This window comes from Micropterus salmoides, unplaced genomic scaffold, assembly GCF_014851395.1.
Source record: "Micropterus salmoides isolate LMB-PRFRI ecotype aquatic unplaced genomic scaffold, ASM1485139v1 Ms_hic_scaffold_5, whole genome shotgun sequence".
NCBI lineage: Eukaryota > Metazoa > Chordata > Actinopteri > Centrarchiformes > Centrarchidae > Micropterus > Micropterus salmoides.
This window is the reverse complement of record NW_024044237.1, coordinates 27,840,756-27,856,216: the sequence shown is the minus strand read 5'-3', so window position 1 is coordinate 27,856,216 and position 15,461 is coordinate 27,840,756. Positions and strand designations below refer to the sequence as shown.

Here is a 15,461-nt window from a genome sequence, read left to right as displayed (position 1 = left end):
CATCGAAAAAATGTTAACTTATGTGTTCCCTTTTCCAATCCCATAAAGTTATAACTCGCACAGTATTATGACATCTTCTGTTTTTTGATTATATTATAATATCATTTCAGGGGTAGCGTATTCTGATACTAATATCCCTTATCAAATAATGCTCCCATTACAGATTAATTTTATATTGCACCACTACTCACTCTATGTGTAGCCTTAAGGAGATGGGGAGCATGTTGAAATACTATATTATGCCATCTTTATTTAAGATATCAGCGGTAGCGTATTCTGATAATAATGATTTTTGTTTAAATTTGATGTTACTGACGATCAGCCACTTTCTCAACTGCATTCCCAACAGCAAGGTTTCACAGATTTATGGGCGTGGAAACGAACCATGCTTGTGGGTCATGCGCAAGCGCAGGACCGCTAAGTAGCACATCTCGATAGGAAGCATAAATCGACAGAACACCGGCAAATTGAAATAGACCCGCGAGGAACCGCGACGTGCGTGCAGTTGTCGGCAGCAAGGAATGCAGCAAAACTCTGGTGAATGGCAGGCGAGAGAGAGAGAGAGAGAAAAGACTCAGTTTAGCTGGAAACTTACAGTGTAAGTTGAAGGAATAGAGACTGCAGCTCTTCAGCTTCTCAAGATTAAAGCGGAGCCACCATGTGTAACCCCCGGTAACAACAATTGCTGCACACAAAAACATACATTATTCGACTATCAGTCGACTATGGGCAGGACTTGAGGATTCTGATTCTACTATTTAAATCCTTCGGGGACAGCCCTAAAATACATATATAACTCTATCTGCTTAATCTTTTTAAGGAGATACAGTTGTTAGTGTATGCTTCTATTCATAACCATCTTAAGCGGTTAACTACTTTTGATCCAGTGTGTGCAACTTTTAACTCACTTTCAAAATGTGGCCTATTAATAATAACTGCTTTTCATAACTCCATTTTAGTTATAAATGAACCAACCATCATAGTGCCTATAGAAACCTTCAGTTTTCTGCTAAAATCCTAAACATGATCCTGGCAACAGTTGAATAATATGTTTTTGTGACTTTTATAGATGTCATAAAGCTCAGGGAACAGCTAAGTTAATAAAAAGATAAGAGTTTTAAAATACACATTACCATGTTACCATACCAGTTTCCTTCATTCATCAAATGTATAAGTCACACCATGATTTAAAATTATAGGGGACATGAAAAAAATACGAGTCAAGTCATCCTCAAACATAAACTTTTATGCCAAAATAAGTAGCGCTAATGCATGCCAAAGTGTCAAGAGTGCACAAAAGTGCACTGCTTTCTTACCATCATGTTTGTTTGTTTGTTTTATAAATATGATGTGCAAAAAAAATGTTTTCACTGCTACAGCCTCCTGGCTGTTGTGTCTTGCAACACAACAGCCAGGAGGTTCCTACCACAAATATCATAAAGAACAGTCAGTCATTAATTTAAAAAAGGTATAATGTAGCTAGCATGTTTCATTTCCATAGGCTACAAAATTTCTCCAGCCGTATTCTCTCAGCAGATTATAGCACTACAACTGTTAATATTATGACAGCTATAATACAAATTAAAATTAGTAAACATCCTACATAACTGTATGAATAATTTGCCAATGAACTTTCAAAATGTTGTCACCTAACATACGTTCACTCGTCACACGGCAGCTGCATGGGCTCCGTCAGCACAGGAAACAGAATTGATTAGTTCACGACTCTCAACTGTGGGTCTCTAGGTTTGAGTCGTTGGAGCAGGAATGAACTATTCGTTCACCACTCACATGGGTCCTCAGAGTCTCTCGTTCACTCTGCAAGCTGAGTTACTGCCAGCGCCTGAGAATGAGAGGCAAGTCTGTTGTCAGTTAACTGGACTGACATTATATATCTATTTTGTTAATTATGTGACATTTAATAAAGCATAACGTTATTAAAGTGCAGTGATGTTGTGCTATAGTTTTAACACAGCCATACTGTAACTTTAGTCCTGCTAGTGTTTACAGCTAACACGCTGATTGTTCTGGGTCCGCTCCACTTCAGTGCTGTGACAGGGTTCCACCGGGAGCCGAATTACCTCCGAGGTTCTCTTCTCCAAAAAATAAACCAGGTCATTAAAACATTAAAACACAGCCACATTAGCGTTATCAATATTAGCGTTAGCCCAGTGGTGTGTTTACAGCTAACAGCTGATTCGGGTCCGCCAGAGAACCCAACATAACTTTTACTTTTTATTTACCAGTCAAGAGCTGCTGTTTCACAGGTCTTGACTGGTAAATAATCTGACAGTGTTTGAGAGCGATGTGCTCATGTTTGTTTCTCTCTGTCTGCAGAATCCGGATCTGATGTGGCCCATTCTACGTCCAGACCTGCCAAACTCCTGTTATCTAATGTGTTTGTTTCTTTGTTCCTCTCTCTGTGCTGGAGTTCTTTGAAGAACTTGGAGGCTGTATCCAGATTATTATCAAATTTGTTGAATTTTAATAAGAGTGTATTTTATTCATATAGTTGTCAAGCTTATTACTTCAATATATTCCCCACAAATCTAATGTTAATATATAGATGTTCTGTGTTAAGAACTTCACAGTGTGTTTTCAGTTCATGAAAGTTGAATATTTAGCAATTTGGTCTCCTAAAAATGTCTTGTTCAGCGGTTGGTTGTACTAAAGCCTCTATTTCTATTCAGTAGGCCTAACATTATATTTTGTTTTGAGACTGTTTCTCTCTAGCCAAAATTAGCATCCCAATTACTATCACAGTTAACATGAATTATCACCCAGTAGGACTATTTGGCTGTGGACCACTCTTCAATCCGGTAGGTGGCATGCTAATCCACAGAATTTCAGAAGATCAATGTTGAATAGGCCTATGCTACGTTTTTTTGGTTAAAGCAGTTGACTGTACAGTGAATAGTTGGTACCTTCAGCAAAGCCAGCAGGACTAGCGTTAATTGCTTTCAGCCGCCAGTTCTAACGTTACCAACCTGGTTCTGCGCATCTGAGAATTGTTAACAATATGGTTAATGAAAGTGAGTGAATCAATCCACTGAGTTCTGTCGAAATCAAATCCAGTGTGCCTCTCCCAATATGAAGAGCGCACCAAACGCTCATACCCGTCAACATTGGGATTCGAAAATAAGGGAATTAAAGGAATTAATATTCTGAAATTAAATAAAAGTATTAAATAAAAAAAAAATCTAGTTACATTTTACAGTACAGACTATATAGTATAATGATAAAATATTATTTATAGTTACCATATTTATTACAGTGATAGTTTATCACTAGGTATAATGTTATTTCCAGTTACAGCTGTTCCATTTTTCTGGGTTGTTTTTATTCATGAAATTCTTGTGCAAGAAGCAAAGTCTCAGTCTCTAATTGATTAAAACTAAGTACTAACTAATCAATAATGAAAACCATTCATGCAGAAAAATTATTGTATGTTGCAGTCTTTACTCGTACGTGTAAATCATTTTTCCACTTCGCAGGCATCTATTTTTAGAGGCATATGCATCCATCCTGGATCCCCCATGCTACCCGTCACTAATTACAGGTAATTTTCTACATACTGACACCTACCTTACCGGTGTTCTGTCGAAAAATGCTACTGTAGCGGAAATCGATCGTGGAGTCTATCGAGTCGCTCTGCCCTATCGAAAAATGCTACCTTATGTGTTCCCTTTTCCAATCCCATAAAGTTATAACTCTCACAGTATTATGACATCTTCTGTTTTTTTTATTACATTGAAACATCATTTCAGGGGTAGCATATCCTGACTAATATCCCCTATCAAATAATGCTCCCACCACAGAATCATTTTATATTGCACCAATACTCACTCCATGTGTATGCCTACTGTAAGGAGATGGGGAGCATGCTGAAACACTACATTATGCCATCTTTATTGAAGATATCAGGGGTAGCATATTCTGATAGACTAATAATGATTTTTTTTGTTGATTTTACTAACGACCAGCCACTTTCTCGACGGCATTCCCAACAGCAAGGTTGCACAGATTTATGGGCGTGGAAACAAACCACGCTTGTGGGTCATACACATGCGCAGAACCCCTAAGTAGCAAGATGTTGATAGGTAGCATAAATCGACAGAACACCGGCGGTGACTGTAGCAGAAATTTCAAATATGCTCAGCGGTTTATCAATTGTAATTTTTTTTAGAAAGGTTGAAAAAAAACGGGATATTTACGAGAAAATATTTAAACGGAATATCAGCACAATAGAACTGTAACATACAGGAAAATCCCGGGGAAAATGGGAGGTTTGACAGGTAACGTTAAGGTGAGTGAGTGACAGAAACGGACAGAGGAGTTAACGTTAACAGTTTAAACTGACAGGTAACTTTATTTTTACCCCTTAAACACTCCTATACTATGCTATTATAGCTAGTATGCTTAAATGTGTAATAGCTAACGTTAAATATAGCGTATAGTAAGTTTTCCTACGGATGTGTTGCTTACTAGTTGACTTTGTTAATTAGCTTAGGTCCTTCCCAGCTAGCTAAAAACTTATTTTAGCTTAGCAATTTTGGTGGCTATAATAACTGCCATCGATGAAATTTATGAACATGCACAATGTGTAGAGAAGCAAGTCAGAGACATTCTGGTTGTGTTTGAGAGAGAGGTTAAGTAAAAATGTTGCGATAATATCCTTGAGGACAGGAATGATATAGCATGTCAGATGGGATTTATAAATAGAAAAGTGTGGAACAACAGTCAACTTTTTCAGACAATCTTGCAGACAGTGGCCTATGGAAATAATTATAATGATGAGATGATGACAACAATGATGAAACGGGTGGAAATACAGAAAGGCAGTGGACAAAGCTGGAGTATTACTCCAAATTACACGTATTTTTTTCACCTGCACATATATTGTACATGTAATGTGGCAAATACCACAATATAATATATGTATATTATATATATATATATATATATTTTTTTTTTTGTTTGTTTGTTGTTGAAAAGGGATGGAGACCTGGAGAGAGACATAAGAAACATCTGTGTCTGAGGTCAAAGCAAAACCCAAACTCAGGACCTCGCTGCCATAAGGAAGCTCCAGAGGTTTGCTGGCTTTACTGCTTTCTGTAAGGTAGGTGATGGATTCATTAAACTATTGAACCTTTGTTTCTCATAACATGTACAATGTTTTGAGTATTGTTTTATCTGTATAATATTATTATTAGTTATGCCTGTTAAAGGGTATTTTAAATGATTTATATTTGTTGGACAGGCAGTAGGTGTAACAACATTGCCAAAATGTATCTCTTACTGCATAAATCTTATGGCACAGAGGCCAACTCATACCTCTAGGGTAGGACACAAAGCCTTATTGTACTGAGGACACTATATATATATATATATATATAATATGAAATAGTATTATATATTTATTTTTTTTGCTCAGCATGTCTATCTACTGGTCAAAACCATGCATACATGATTACTGTTCAAGCCTAACTGACAGCATAAATGCTCTTTACTTTAATTTAATTGAGTGGCAGCTGCATTATGGTTTAGCTATTGTCGAGGTTAGGAAATGCTGGTTAAGGTTAGGTTAGGGAAATATCGGGGTTCAGCATTAAATGTAGTTTTGTCTAGGTTCCTAATTTTGCTGTTGTTACGTGATAAAACTTTAACACTTTAAAAATGTAAGGCAAAAAGGAGCTGATGCGTCAGTCATATACATTTTAGGATACTTTTTGAGAAGTTTACAAAAAAGTCAAGTTGTAGTGACAATGGAAGGACAAATGGGTTGTAGTTGCTGGCTATTTTCAAACATGGGCCTGGACAGTGGACAGTTGGTTGGAAACACTGTTACCTCGATAATGAGATTCAGGAAATGCCGTGCTGGTGCCTCAGCCACAGGGCTTGCCCAGGCTTATCTGCAAGCTGTACCATACAGAGAGAGAGAGAGAGAGAGAGAGAGAGAGAGAGAGAGAGAAGGAGTGAGTGAGTGTTATTTTAGTATAGATGCTTTCCTTTCACAGTAAACACTTGTGATGAATATTGAAGGCTGCTGTCAGTTTTAGAACATTCATGACATGAGTAGCCTATCTGACAATGTTTGTCAAAAAGGTCTGATCAATCAGTCACACACTGTACCATCTGGCAGTCATAATGCACAGACTGCTTTAAAAGAGCAGCAGGAAGATGTGGGAAGTGTATGTGTTTTTTTAAATAGATTTTTTTTCTTGCAGTATGGACTCAACAGTCTGAAAATGCTGGCCTCTATTGTCCATAGTTGAGGATATGAATGAGATGTTTTCCATCAACCTTGCTTAGTTGTCCACAGTTCTTCACTGCCATCTTCTTCACTTCCGGTATTTTTCAACTTGGACCTTGTTTTCCCATGTTGTTTTGTCTATGTGACTAATTGGCATATAATGTTTTGAAATTGGTCCAGTATTGAGCGAGCGCACTGCAGTCGGCAGGAGCAAGACAGGGCTGCAACATAATCCTTGAGGGCAATTGCACCCTATGTCTGACAACATTGTGGAAAGGACCCCTACAGAGATAAACCTTTTTTTTTTTTTTACAGTCACCACATTGCTCTCGTCAAAGCCAACAGAAGTATTTAAGTTGCAGAAAACTGGCATGTCGGTTAGTTAGTTTGTTTTGCGTGACTTTATTGTTTTTGTTTGTGTTTGAGGCAGCGGTAGACCAGAGAGGTAAACTTACTGTTTCTGTCAAGGGAATCCGGTGGCTTTGATGAAAGATTTATAGTGACTATTTCTGGTTAAATAAAAAGGATCTCACTCTTTAAATAAAGAGTTGTCTCTTTAGGGATCCTTTCCATAAAGTTGTCAGATGGAAGCATGTGAGTGGCAAAAACCAGCAGCTTTAGTGGACATACTTTTACGGGGTGCAATTTCCTGAAAGGATATTGTTGTATCCCTGCCGACTGCAGCACTCTCGCGCATTACAGGACCTTTTGTTTTAAATGTCCCAGTTACTCAAACATAGCACAGGACTCTTGGCACGCACCGTTGTAGTTACGTGACGAGTGTTTGTCAAATGTTATTTCTCTAATCTCAATCAAGCGGCAACCTCTGGGTCTGAAATTGAAACCTTGCAGACGGAACTTAAAACTGCTTTCGCTATAACGACCAGCAGGGGGCGAGTTCACTGGTTGCAAAAAAAAGTCCGGTTCCATTAGAAATAATGGTAAAATGTTGTTACTTGTCAGCTGATTTATTACCTCAGTAAACATTTTCATAATGAGTTTATGGTCTCAAGTTTATTTAGGGGGAAATAGATGATAATGCAGCATATGCTTTTGGGCAGGACTAACTTGTGATTGACAGCTCGCTACCATGGCGACCTGTCAATCGGGAAAGAGGCGAATTGTACTGTGTACATTTATTTTTATTAAATGGCTGTCAGCAGGAGACAGAGCTTGTCATGTTTGAGTCTGTTAGTATGATTTGTTTTAAAAGCAAATTTTTGTCCTTTTTATTTTTTATAATTTTGATTGATTAATTGATTTAAGTTAATTTTTTACATCCAGGATGTATTTAATAACCGTTTAAACATGTTAACAGTATAACATAACTTATAAATCTTTGGTTTTGTTGTAACACTGATAAATAACTTTTGGAAGGACGGCCAGTAAAAATTGTCAAATTGAAAGTTTTAAACCAACTGGCCCGGCGGGGCCGGTTGCAAGAAAGTTTAATGCTGAGCCCTGATAACACATAGGGTCCATGTTGAAAAATACCAAAGTTACTCCTCAAGGGTGAATATTACCTTTGAATGTGACACAAGCAGCGAGGGGAGCTACTCCACAGCTCTGGTGACTTAAGTGTTGATGGAAAACATTCAAAACATGAACAGCATATTTCGTATTTATCTGCATTAGTGTGGGCATGACATCAGACATGGCAAAACTGTCACATGTCATATCCGACTTCAGGTATAGAATGTCAGGATAGCTGTGCCATTAACCAATGCCAAAAGATTCAGCCATCAGCTGCCGGCCTTGACAATTGGTAACAAATCAAATTACTTATTATGTCATTGGCTAGTTATAATATAAATATTTTAGGTAGGAATGAAAATTACCTAAGAAATTAAAGTCCCCTGTGGTAAAAAAATTAAAATCGCCTTCATACCTCACTCTCTCTCTCCTTGACAAAGTGACCTGCATTATAATACATTAAGAAGATTTTGTAGTGCTTTTATGATACTTACAGTCAATAAGATTTAAATCATTTAATCGATTTATTGTGAGAATTATGAACAGGGACAAACTTACCATCTTACAATTTAAGCTAACCATCCACAGGAGCAGCCAAGGACAGACATTACTGCAACACACGTTGGCCAGGTCACAAAGTGTCACATCACAACTTGTTAGTGTCTCAATTGATGCCTTTCCAGATGGGAGTAGTAAAGGTAAAGCATAGCTGCATTGATGTGCCATCCTGCCAGCAAATGTGATAAAAATGCTGTTTTTCTAGAGAGTTGGCTCACGTTGACATTGGGAAATAGGACAGTGGTTTATTTTGACATGGTGACACGTGACAACCAATGATGACGCAGACCATATGCCGTTGGTGTGCATTGCCCTTTAGACTGTCATTTTTCAGGAAAGGGAAACGGTGAAAGAAAACAATGGACATCCTGGGCAATACCCTGGTTTGAGATGGTTTGTTTAGTTCCAAACTCTTTTTTTTTTTTCCAGGTAAAAAATATGATGACATTGTTGACGTGACTCCCTAAGGTAGACGTACATGATGGATGTAATACAGTGGGGAAGTGACCCTGCTGAAGGCACTTTAACATTTGGCTCAGAGGTTTGGTGACAAGGTGCTGATGAGATGTGACCTTGCAATCAAAATATCAAGGTCAGCATTCTCTTACCAGAGTGCGAATGGAACCAATATAAAACCAACATACTATTTGTGTCATGTTATGGTTATACATGACTGACAGGTTAAATTGAGGGGATAATTGATGAATATGTGAGCGGTTACACAAACAGAAAACCAGCAACCTCTCTTGGACCGTGAAGTCCAGGCTTAGTAAGATAACTGCACGGCTATAGTAATGTTAGCTATTCACAGTAGGTGCGTGAAAACTACTTGTATTGTTGTCATGCAGCTCTTAGTACATAACAAATTGAGTATACTTTGAATTTTCTCTCAGTAAATACATGTGGGGAGGCGAGATACTGTAAATGTGGGAGGCTTTTCCAGAAACGTTTCAGAATTTTATTTTGCTTCTAATTGTTCTTCACATTGTTTGTTGTTGTGCTATACCTCTGGGCTAGTAATCACTGTGTATGTACACACGATGATAACAGAATTTCTGGCAATTTGTTTAGGTGGCTAATTATATAATTATACAGCTGCTACTGCACATGTATTGTCCTTGTTTCCATGCAATGTGCTGCTCTCTTGCTCACTATTTTCATCTTCCTCTGTAGTCAATCTTGACTGTTGACCAGCAACTACTGAAAAGACTCCACTAAGCAATGAAGTTACAACAAAAGCGAGGTGTAAAACAACGTAAACTCTAGTGGTATTTCGTAATCAGGTAACAGGGATGAAGAAAGGAGATTAGATTGCTTCTTGGCTCAGTGCTCCTTTTCTTCGTAGCTATTTAACTTTACATATTTATCAAGCATTATTTGTTTCTCTGAGGAATATGGGCGGTGAACCTTTCTGTCTGACATGGCTGGCAATGGCACAGCAGTAATTGTGAAAAGCCAGACCAGGAGAAGTGCATATCTGTGTGTGTATGAGAGGGAAGGAGAGTAGGAGAGAGAAAACGAAAGGGTGGGGAGGTGCAGTGAGAAGCAGGGAGGGGGAATGTATGAGGGAGGGTGAAGGGGAGAGAGAGAGAGAGAGAGAGAGAGAGAGAGGGAGCGAGAGTGAGAGAGAGAGACAGACGAAGCGGGAGAACAAGCGGATCGCCTCATTCTGCTTCTTTCTCACATCCATCCTGCGAGATCCTATTCCAAAGAGGAGAGAGCTACATAACAAGCACATTGGAGAAGGAAAAGGAGGAAAAGATCCATTGAGGAGGGAGGATATCGAGGAAAATAACACATAATTAGGGCATCCACCTCTTATAGCTTTGGCAGAGGTGTCTGAAAGTTTCCTACTGGGGGAGACACCCTCTCCTTGTTGTGGGGATGAACAGCGGATGCTGAATTTCATACCTGAAGGCAGGAAGAAAGCTGTGAAGACCGGCTGGATTCACTTGCAGTGGAGCTGGTAGTGCGCACCAGAAGAGTCCCTACAGTGCTTCTTTCTCTCTCTTGCTCTGTCTCTCGCACACTCATTTTCCAGCAGAATACATAACGCTATTTTACTGTACCAAGGTGGAATATCGAGGGGAAGCAACCCTAAACCAGGGAAGTAAAGGGGAACGGATTATGTACAGAATCAATGAAGCACATCCTGTTCACACAAAGTAAGTTCTAATCAGAAAAGGCTTTAAGTTTGGTTTTGATTCTGACAGACTTGGAGGATTTTTGCCCTTTTTCTCTGTTGTGGAGCAGCACCGAGCTTCATACAGCTTATCTTTCGGACTATAAGGTTCTGGATGGTATTTCAAGGTAAGGACACATCCACAGGCTCTTGTGCATTAATAGCACTCTCCAGGTTTTTGAGAAAAGGGCAGATAAGGGATCTGAAAAGCTTAGTATGAAAGATACAGTCAAGTGGGATAAAGAGAACGGAAGATAGGAAAGATGTGTGAGTCTTACCCAAGACTGTATTTAGTCAGTTTTATAGAAAGTGCAAAGTTGGGATAAATGTCTTAATAATACAATATGTCCCAGGGCTTGGAGTGAACATGATTGCTTTGCTTTTAGATGGAATGCTAATCCCCTCTGCGGAGAAGAATGGATCTATGTGTATTTGCATACTTATGCATGTGTGTTTGCTGAGAGCGGAGATGGCTGTCTGCAAAGCAATTCATCTTTTTGCTTCCTTGCTACATAACGGTTCTCACCAAGGGAGGCTGCCAGTGGAAGGGGCATAATTGCGATAGTTGTCCTCATTTTTGCAATAGCTAGGATCTGTGAGTGCAGGGAATTACTTTTGTACAGTAGCCACATTTTATTCATAATGGTGGGTGCCTCACTGCATTTTAAAGGCTGCCCTGTCCCTTTTACCTCTGCTCACAGAGAACTGATTGGGTGCAGTATTACACTATACCTTCACCTGCAGTTTCTAGGTAAATAAGTTTGTCAGTGTGATTCTGGTCCAGCAATGCATCTCTTTCCATGTCTCTTAATCTCTGTTTTTCTAGCTCTTTCTCTCCAAATGACAAAGTGATGCTACACTAATGTATTTATATATCTCTCTTGCCAACTACCTTTTCAGATATAAATTAAGAGTGTTTTAGGGAGACAGTGTACAGACAAAATGATAAAGGTATACACTGTTGTGTTTCTTGTTAGGGAAGAATGAATCTGCTGCCCTCTTGATCAATAGCAGACAAGTGCAAGGCTACCTCCTTTGTAAGGCAACGGTTGAAATATTTATGATTGCATGAGCATCCTGTTGGTCCCCTGAAATATTTAAAATAATTGAATAATAAATAGTCTGCCTTAGTTGTCAAAACCTTACTTTAGACTGGGCAGATGATTATATCCTCCTCATGTAAGATGCAAAACAGTGACCATTAAATGCCTTTGCCTCTGGATATAAAAATTCAAAAGAAGTCTCTGCTCTTGCAAAACATCCACTGGGGGGAAGTGGAGCCTGATAGGAAGTTGATGACAGCTCCTTTGTATGTGGTGTTGACTGGCTATATGTGGCTCAAATCACCAATTGTTCCTCTGCATATAGTCTGTAGCTTGATTGCAAGAAGCTGCTGTGCACACATTTTCTATTGAAATCCCATTTAGCATTCAAGAGGATTGTATGCAATTGCATCCTAATGAAAAAGATGCAAATCTGTCATCTGCTCTGCCTGCCTTTTAATCTAATGAGCTACATCTACAGTATGTATATGTCAAATATGCTTAATGGTGTGTACATACGTGTGTAAGAGAGCGTGTAAGAGTGGAAGGGAGTTTCTGAGTGTATTCGGTATCTGCGTGGGTGTGTATTTGTCCAGAGCTCTGAGCTTCATCCCTTTTGATGTTTTATTGAGTGTTAACCATGGTAGGACTGACGCAGTGCCTCTGATATGTAGTAGCATGGTTAAAGGAAAGCACTAAGACCGACTTTGCTCTTTCTTGTAGTTCCTTTACTCTGAATTAGCAATGCTGTGTCTGCCTCTTTCAGCTCTTTGGATTTGGTAAATGATTTGGTTCAGACACTATATATGTGCATTTGTGTGAGACTGTGTGTGTGTGTGTGTGTGTGTGTGTGTGTGTGTGTGTGTGCTTATATACATCTGTGTGTGTGTATAAGCAACTAGGGTATATGCACACATTGTGCATACATATGGTGTGTGTGTGTGCCCAGGTGAAACGTATGCTCTGAGTGTATATAATCCCCTTCTCTCTCCCATTTACTGATGTTAACAGAGGAGTCAAAGACAAGGCCCTCCATTTTCAATGATATTATGCATCCACTGAATCACAGGATGGACGGAACAGAGGGAAGGAGCCCTGCACCCTATGATTATTCAGTGCTATTGACAGCATGTTTACATAAGTCAAAAATAAGAGGAAACGTTGATGGCAAAATGCTGGGCTTTTGATTTATTACTCTCAGAAACAGAGTTTGAATCAGTATGCATGCAAGCCAGTAGGCAGCTGAAATCTGACACACCTGCTTCCAAGTATAATAAATCAATTCCAATCATAAGTGTGGCTTTTTGGCATGGGAGGGTATCAGCAACATATCAGTCAATTGTAGAAGTTACATCTCAAGCCAAATATTTTAAACAGTTTTTTATGTTGCCAGTGGTAAAATGAGACTTAACACATTGTCGAGGAACAGTTCATAACTATGAATATTCCATGAATATCAGTAATTGATATAGCTTTTTCTAAACATGTCATACCTCAACATATCTGTTGTGGTATATCCATTGCGTTTGTTGTAATGGTGAATACAGACTAAATTCAGATATCTCTTATGAGTCATCAAATGATCTTGTTATTGTAACAAATGAGACAGAACAGATAAGTTATAAGTGTAATTAGATTTTTTTTGGGGGGGGGGGTTATTAAGTTTAAGTTTGTCAAGATTTGTTTTTATTATTACATTTTACCTTTTGGCTATCTATTTAAAGAAAAATGGACATCTGAACACAAAGTGGAATAAATGAAACATATTTGATACTTGATATGCATTTATAGCTGTGGAAAATGTAGGCCCTAGCAGACATTGAAATTAAATAGAATTTGTTCTAAAGTTTCAAAGAAAAGATACAATGCAGTGGCATCTTTGCACAGCCATATGCATATTTTTACATATACATATTTTTCAGGTTTTTCAGGTGCTCCAAAATATATGAGCATATAATTTAGCTATAAATACTTTAGATAATGTCTATTATTTGTATATTATAAATAATTTTACCACCTTCTGTGTAAAAAACATGTTGAATACTTAATTTGTTGTCAGAGAACAGATGGATAAAGACCTCTGTCAAAAACAAGGCCTGTAACCAGAAGCAGAACAGTGTATTTTTAGCCTGTCCATTAAGGACACGGAAGAAAAATCAATGATCACAGACTGAAACACTGGGTTTCAAATTTAAGTTTCTTTTTTCTGTATGACCTTTGGATACAGTTGGGAATATGTACTTTGGAAATCTCACATAGATGTAAATGAAAGCAGGCTTTTTTCTTTGTTAGTGTAATTTATGTATTTAAAATAAACTTGACAGGCAACAAATAAATACATTCATAGATTCTTTTGTTGGTAGTGTCTGGGTAACATTAGCACAGTAGGAGTACTTTTTTTTTTTACATTAATATCACATAGCCATGTGACTTTACCTCATACTTTACATTTCTGTGAGTTTATTTGTAGTTGTCACTAAGAAATACATTAACATACTCATGTTAGCTATTATGAGCTACACATCTGTAGCATATACACCACCAGCTGGCAGAAACAAACAGAAGACCTTATTTTAAATGGAGGTCTGGTCAGCTGGAGACCAAGCCGTGAACGGATCTGTTGTCAGCCCCTTTGAATCCCTGATGAGGCGAAACACAATATGCTCGAACAGCTGGGTCATTTATGGAATATGCTTACTCATCATGGTTGACTGCCGCTAAAAGGAGGAGGAAAGAATAGAGAATACTTCTCAATGAAGCTCATTTAAAATGAAGCTCATTTATTAGTTTCCAAAGCTATGACAGCCCTTTCCTAAAAGACATTTGAGAGAAGACCTTTGGATAAACAGGGCAACTAATGCACTTACCATAATCTTATAAAAGTGACATGAACTAAACCATTGGCTGACTATTAAGCACAATATTCTCCATTGAATATTTGACAGTAAGGGCATATCTGTGTTTTACTGTGTAGCTCTTTTTTGAATAAGCAGTTATAATTGAGGCAGTTAGCTGCCAGTGTCACTAAAGGTAACATAGTATAGTAGTATAACTGCAGCTTCTTGTATGGATAAAAAATAAATGCTTGGCAAAAGAGATAAGGAAAAGGAACACAGATTTTTTGTTTGACGTCAGTTGAAGACGTGATGTGCTAAGTGACTGCTGGTGGCAGTGTAACCCTTTTGGGATACAGTAACCAGGAGGCTGTCTGGAGCTTGAGGACTGATCTACAAACAGCTTCCATTGACAGTGACCTTGCTGTCTGTGTCACTTTGCAGTGTGACCTTCCTGGGCAAGCTGCCGAGGGCAATAAGTTGGCTTTGGAAAAGTCTCTTTCCATGTGTGTTGACAAGGAGCATTAGTAAGGGTCAGGGATGACGTACCTGGCTAAGAATACGGGGCAGAGGATGTTGCACCATGTGGCAGCTGAAATACAACAAGAGGAAAACAGGGGAAAAAAGTATTTTGGGCTATTCCTCCAGAAACAAACAAGGATCGAATGTCCTCGAGCTGTGTAAGCTTAAATGAAGAAACCTTATATTATAACTAGAGCTGTCCCCGACTAAGGATTTAAATAGTTGAACTGATCGTCTAGTCAACTGATAGTCGAATCGTTGTTGACCATTTTTTCTCTCTCTCTCTCTCTCGCCTGCCATTCACCGGCCTTTTGCAGAGTTTTGCGTGCATGCCGTGCTGCCGACAACTGCATGCACGTCGTGGTTGTCGCAGGTCTATTTCAAGTAGCCGGCAATAAACAATAACTCCTTCCATCCCTCTCTTTTCTCTCTGTTCCTCTCTTGCTCTCTCTCTCTCTTTCTCTCTCTCTCTCTTTCTCTCTCAACCGGTCGAGGCAGATGGCCGCCCACCCTGAGCCACGGTTCTGCTCGAGGTTTCTGCCTCTTAAAAGGAAGTTTTTCCTTGCCTCTGTCGCCTAGTGCTTGCTCTTGGTGGG

The 15,461-nt window shown here is 38.8% G+C and overlaps 1 protein-coding gene across 8 annotated transcripts in view; it reads left to right on the top strand.

Moving 5' to 3' along the window:
* Positions 1 to 4,157: 4,157 nt before the first annotated feature.
* Positions 4,158 to 15,461, top strand: part of lingo2 (leucine rich repeat and Ig domain containing 2) — a 237,541-nt gene continuing 226,237 nt past the window's right edge. For 6 of the 8 annotated variants that reach the window (XR_005442040.1, XR_005442042.1, XR_005442041.1 and 3 more), the window contains exons 1-2: positions 4,158 to 4,306; positions 4,996 to 5,119. The gene's annotated coding sequence lies outside the window, so the exon portion shown is untranslated. Of the gene's footprint in view, positions 4,307 to 4,995; positions 5,120 to 9,916; positions 10,595 to 15,461 lie in introns of those variants that run through there. The other 2 variants (XM_038700258.1, XM_038700255.1) reach the window with 1 other exon arrangement.